Consider the following 6,952-nt stretch of genomic DNA (forward strand, 5'->3'; position numbering starts at 1 on the left):
TTTCTTCCCTAGGTTTTTAGAGAGAAATTAGGGAAGAAAACTATATAATAGAAGGTTAGAACAAGGGGGAATGATGGAGAAAGATAGGGGTGATGATGGGGGAGGTGTGGTGGTGGCAGTGGAGGTGAAGAAGGTGGTGGTACGGTTCTGTTGAAGAAGGTGGTGAAGTTGCAGAGAGGGATGGGGGAGGTGAAGTCGATGGTTTGGGAGAAGGGTGCGTTTGGGTAGCTGGTATAGGGTTTGGTGCTCCAGTGTGTGGCGGCTTCATCAAATTTTGATGTTTTGTGACTAAGCCGTGAGATGTGGAGCTGGTAGGTAGATCGGACGGTGATGCGGAGGCAAGCGAGGAGCGACCGTCGGATGAAGGGATACAACGAAACGAACGGTGCTAGATTAGGTTAGGTGTTGTAGTGTAAGGCGGAGATATCAAACTTTGATGAACAGCAAGGGAGCAACCGTTGGATTCAACTACCATCTAATCTGAAGGCTTGGAATTTCAGCGCTGTGGTGCTTGGCAGAGACTTCAGATTTTGATGCTCTATGAAGGAGCGACCATCGGATGCTTCTGAGAACTGATCTGATGGCTGAGAACGGAGGCGTTTTTGTGTGTAGAAAATGAGGTTGTGTGCACCATTCTTCGCGGCTTCCTTGCGTGATTTCTCCCGGCTTTTCACTACTTTTCTGCTCTTTTCCGCTCCGCAAGTCATCCAGATTTTATTTATTACCTAAAAATGCAAAATTAAGTAAGAAAAATATTTATTCTTGAAAACAATGAAAATACAGAATATGGGATAAAATGTAGAATTAATGCACAAAAGATGAGTTAAATGCCAACAAAAAGGGATAAATATATACAATATTTGGCACTCATCAAATACCCCCAAACCTGAATTTTACTTGTCCTCAAGTAAAACAAAACTAAGGAAATCCTAACTATACCACTGTCGCTGGTCTCTCGAATGCATTTAGCGTATGCACTAAGCCTTTTAAACCACTAAGTGTCCCTAGTGGACGAGTTGAAGTCTCGTGAAGGTTTGCTTAGAACGTACCTACAAAGTTCTAGGTCAAAATATAAGCTCATATTCCATCAAATGTGACATGTGCAAGTCAGTTTAAGCTCACAACAAAATGGAGATGTCAATCTAGCTATCAAAGGCACAATCCTAGCACTGATAATAAATAAAGACATGTGATAAGAGTGTAAAGTGTATCTACACATGTGTAAAGAAAGATCTGAAGTTATGACTACTAATCACCAAGAGATAGTTTCTCAGGCTAAGAACCAAGGTCGAAATCTAGCTAGCTGTCCGGACTTTACGAGAATTGTGAATGAGTTGGAGGTATTTCACAATTACTCGCGTTGTACATCAATGGCATACACCCTCCTTGCTTATTACAAAAAACAACAAAATGACTCTTTACATGACTCTTATTTACATTGACTACTCTCTTTTTATTTTTGGAACAAGAGATGATGGAATTAATAAATACTTGATTTTTTTGTATTTTTCTGATATATATATATATATATATATATATATATATATTTTTTTTTTTTTTTGAGAAGGAAACACTTTTGATACATATACAAAAGGAAACAAAAATTACATGACACTTTGCAAGAGGTAGCCCTTTTTGATGCACCCAGTTAAATTCGATGGTTGTCTTTCTTAATGTAACCTCCACCTTCTATCCCAACCAACCAAAGAACAAGCTAGTCAAGTTTCGTTCAGTATTCTAAAGTGATTGGCAATCGTAACTTCCTATCAAACACCTTGAAGATCGAGGCCATACATGTATTGGTAGATCGTGCGCGTGCAAATTTCTTATCACTATGTGAATTGTGCTAGAATCAGGGTGCCTAAATATCTAGACTAAGACTCCTAATAAAAATACATATTTGCACAAGAGTCAACATTTCAAGGTAAATGAGCTCCATTTTTTAGATTTTTTTTTCAATTTTTTTAATTTTTTTTTTTTTTTTGAATTTTTAATTTTTAATTTTTTTGGAATTTTTCAATTTTTTTCAAAAAGAAGAAGGAGTTCGTTTTCAATTATGGAAAATTATCATGGTATCTACTCTATACCCCCAAACCTAAACTAAACATTGTCCTCAATGTTTCAAAATATGGAAAGAATTAAAATGCAACATATGGAAAGGGACATGCTGAGTAGAGTAAAAGGAGAGAGAATACCCGATTTCGGCGAAAGCAGAATTAAAACTCCGTTATCCAAGGCAAAACTCCAACATATTCGGAGTCACAATGGATGAGCACAAAATATATACAAAAGGAAATTTAACTAACACATTATCTACAAGAAAATTTGGTTTTTAATGGGATTGGACTTTTTGGGAAAAATTTGGTTTTGTCGGGAGACATTTGGAAACTTTTTTTTTTTTTTTTAAAAAGAAAATAAAATTTGGTTTTTGAATGGGAGCAAGCCCACTGTTGGTTTTGTGTTTGCTTTGGCTCAGCTGGTTTGAAAACGTTTGGTGAAACTGAGTCCAAAATCTCGGCCTAGAATTTGGGTACTCGGCCCACTAACGAGTTAACCTAGCGTGATCGGTTACAAGCTCAGCTGGGTTTAAAAACCCAGACTACAAAATACCAGTCCAAATTAAACAAGCTCACAAAAATTAAATACAAGCCCACAAAAATTAATTACAAACCCAACAGAAAATAAAAAGCCCAAAAATTGGCTTTAATATTACAAGCCCACAATTAAGAATTGGAAGCCCACAATTCGGGTTCTCTTAAATGGGTTACCTTTTAAGCACAGCCCAGCTGCTCTGATATTGTTGCAAAAACCCAGTTGGGCTTTGGTTCTTTTCCTTGGTGGCGTCCCAGCAGAGGAAAAACAGGTTCAGAACAGCAGGTCCAACAGCAAATGAAGTGAAGCAGATGCAGATGCAAATGCTATGCAGTGAAATGCAAAAATAGCTAATAAAACAACAAGAAAAACACAGCACCAGTCCCCGGCAGCGGCGCCAAAAACTTGGTAGGCCTCAAAGATATTATATTTAAATGCAAAATGGTCCCCGGCAGCGGCGCCAAAAACTTGGTAGGCCCGGGAAAGCGTGAAAATTCTTTAACAGAACAAAGTTCTGGACACTGGCTATTCCAGCATACTCTCTCACACACACCCACAGTCCCAATTTATACCCACAGACCCCATTTCCCCAAAATACAAAATTAGGGTTCTTCACCCAAATCCCAAAATCAAACAACACAGAAATTAGGTATTTGATTCTACCTAATTTGATAGTACAATTTGAACCCATGTTTCTCTCTATTCGTCTCCAGGCTTTCCCTAACAGAAATTAGGGTTTTCTATAAAAATCCCCAAAAACCTAATTTGGACAGTTGAAATTAGGGTTTCGAATTTTACTCACCAAACATGTGATTTGACACTTCAATCGTCGACCCATTATTTTCCTTGTTCACCTGCTCCATCCCATGCTTCAATTGCATCTTTCCAACTCGTCCTATTTTATTGATTTCTTCCCTAGGTTTTTAGAGAGAAATTAGGGAAGAAAACTATATAATAGAAGGTTAGAACAAGGGGGAATGATGGAGAAAGATAGGGGTGATGATGGGGGAGGTGTGGTGGTGGCAGTGGAGGTGAAGAAGGTGGTGGTACGGTTCTGTTGAAGAAGGTGGTGAAGTTGCAGAGAGGGATGGGGGAGGTGAAGTCGATGGTTTGGGAGAAGGGTGCGTTTGGGTAGCTGGTATAGGGTTTGGTGTTCCAGTGTGTGGCGGCTTCATCAAATTTTGATGTTTTGTGACTAAGCCGTGAGATGTGGAGCTGGTAGGTAGATCGGACGGTGATGCGGAGGCAAGCGAGGAGCGACCGTCGGATGAAGGGATACAACGAAACGAACGGTGCTAGATTAGGTTAGGTGCTGTAGTGTAAGGCGGAGATATCAAACTTTGATGCACAGCAAGGGAGCAACCGTTGGATTCAACTACCATCTAATCTGAAGGCTTGGAATTTCAGCGCTGTGGTGCTTGGCAGAGACTTCAGATTTTGATGCTCTATGAAGGAGCGACCGTCGGATGCTTCTGAGAACTGATCTGATGGCTGAGAACGGAGGCGTTTTTGTGTGTAGAAAATGAGGTTGTGCGCACCATTCTTCGCGGCTTCCTTGCGTGATTTCTCCCGGCTTTTCACTACTCTTCAACTCTTTTTCCGCTCCGCAAGTTATCCAGACTTTATTTATTACCTAAAAATGCAAAATTAAGTAAGAAAAATATTTATTCTTGAAAACAATGAAAATACAGAATATGGGATAAAATGTAGAATTACTGCACAAAAGATGAGTTAAATGCCAACAAAAAGGGATAGATATATACAATATTTGGCACTCATCAGTAAGCGGCACGAGACACAAGAGGATAAGGTTATAACGGGCTTCAGAAGTGAACCCCATGTAACCACCCTATAAATACCCCTCTCTCCCAAGTGAAGAGGGGGAAAAAGGGAGGGGGAAAACATTGAGAAGAGAAGAGGAGAGAGACAGAGAAATAGAGAAAGTGTAAGTGAGGTTCATCCTGCTACGCAGGCTTATATTAGTCTCAAAGTCATTCGACTATTTCGGTAATCCCCACCATGTAATGAAAAACCCAATCTCGGAGACAGGGATCTAAGTGAGAATCATATAAGTTAATCGTTTCGTCTATGTTCATACATCCATGCTTTATATATTCAATTCGTTATTTATAGCATATCATGTTCGTACATTTTATACTTCGTCCATTATTTATCTTATTGTATGAGCTAAGGACAATGATTGTAATTGATGAGACGATGAAGAGTATTAGAACTCTGAGCCAAGGATTCGACATAACCAATCCGTTCCCTTCAGGCGCAGCCTATTTATTGTATTGTCATGAGTCTGCGCGCATTGTTTGTGAATACTCAGATGACTTTGATCTGCGTGTTCACACTTATTGAAGTGTAATTTGGGATTCGATCCTGCCACTAAGGAGCACAAAGTGATATGTATATGGGCTATTCATGGTCGTCGAATTTGTGAAGTCTTGACTTTAGGATATCGTAAATGGAGAATAATCGACGATGTCCTCCCAGCATACTACTTTAGAACATCATATACTTATGGAGATTCTGTTTATGTGAATGGTTCCATATATTACACCCCAATTATGAGTCTCGTTGAGGATGGTGAGCCTGTATTCATCTTGGCATTTGATGTTGGAAAGGAGAAATTTAGAGCTATAGATATTCCTGATTTCATTCTTGACCAGATTTCGTTTATCAGTCAAGATGTACAATTGTTAGAAATGGATGGTCATCCAGCTCTCTTAAGTGAAATAAGTTGTGACATTTTCAAGCTGTGGTTATTCGATGATGAATATAACAATGGTTGTAGAACTAATACTTGGACCGCAGTTACAGTTGAGTTACCCATCAATTTGGTGTATCCCAATGGTGATAGGATTGAGTATGACGTTCGTTTTCATTCAGTTACAGGAACAGACTTTATAATCATATATTTATATTGTTGGAATCGGATTTGGAATTATTATGATTTTGCACCTCAAGTCTCCTATTTTTCTTACAATTGGAGAACAAAGATTTTTGCGGAGATTAAAATCAACGGGCTCCCATCCTCAGGACCGCATCTTAAGTTTGTACCATGTATATCAACTTTCACCGAGTGTCTTTTACCTGTTCAATAGTTAGCTCAACATCTTGGCATGTATGTAGGCTGGATTTGTTATCTACAGTTATGGTGTTTCCTTTTGACATGCGATGATCGATGTTATACTTTCATACGGTTGTTATAATTACATGCTGGTGGGACTCTGATGAGCTTGTTGTCACTTGGCGGTAGGAGGTGGAGATCACTTGGCAGTCGGAGGTCTTTTAATCAGGTGGCACCTGTCTTTTAATCAGGTGGCGGTAGGAGGTGGAGCTTGTTTCGGGTGTATCAACTTTTGTGGAGAGTCTTTTACTTGTTCAATAGCAGACATTGCATTGGTGAACCATATAAGTCGGCTGAACTGGGCTAGGTCGGTTGGGTGACACATGCTTAGCCCTATCTAAATTAGCTATAAAAACCTTGTTCACCTCTGCCGCCTCCAACACATTCCTAAGCTAAAGAGTTTGAGTTTAGGGTTCCCAGGCTAACACATTACTGTATGTGTGCATGTCGCTGTAATTTCACTTTCAAATTTTGATCTTGCCTTCGATACAAAGATGGTAGTTAGGCGAATTGGTAGAACGCGAAGTCGAAGCAGGATAGCCGTGGCAAACACTATCAAGTTTAGTCTTATTAACAAAATCAATAAACGGAAGCGTGCTCATGGCTTAAAGAAGAACCAAGGAGGCGACGAAAACACGAGCAAGAAGAAAAGAAGAGATAATGGCATTACTAGTAATCTAGATGATGATATAATTTATGAGATACTTAGCAGGTTACCAGGGAAATCACTTATGCGATTTAAGTGCGTGTCTAAACATTGGTGTTCAACAATTCAAAAAGATGAACACTTTATTGATTTACACCTTAATCAATCAAACACACGAATGAATCTCCTGTTGGAAAACCACCGGTTTTTTGTGAATAATTTTTTTTTTATTATAAAACGGTTTTTCAAAATAATTAAAATACCTTCCAAAATTATCTCTTGGTTTTGTGGGTAAGTTTAGCTTATATATTTTGGATTTGCACTAGGGTTTTGAATATAGAAAAAAACTTCTCTCGTATCCACGGGTGTTGGGTGCTTCTTCTTCGTTTTCTATGTTTGATACGAGGGTTTTAAGTGCTAACGAGGGTTTTAAGTGCTAAATTTTTTTGAGTTTTTCCGCTGCCAAGTTCTAGAAGGACAAGATTTGAATGTGCTATTCAAGCTTTGTTAAGATTGTTGTATCTAGGAGGCAGATGTACCCGTAGGGGTATAACATCATCTTTTCAGAGTGTAGCCGG

This window comes from Papaver somniferum, chromosome 11, assembly GCF_003573695.1.
Source record: "Papaver somniferum cultivar HN1 chromosome 11, ASM357369v1, whole genome shotgun sequence".
NCBI classification, from domain to species: Eukaryota; Viridiplantae; Streptophyta; class Magnoliopsida; order Ranunculales; family Papaveraceae; genus Papaver; species Papaver somniferum.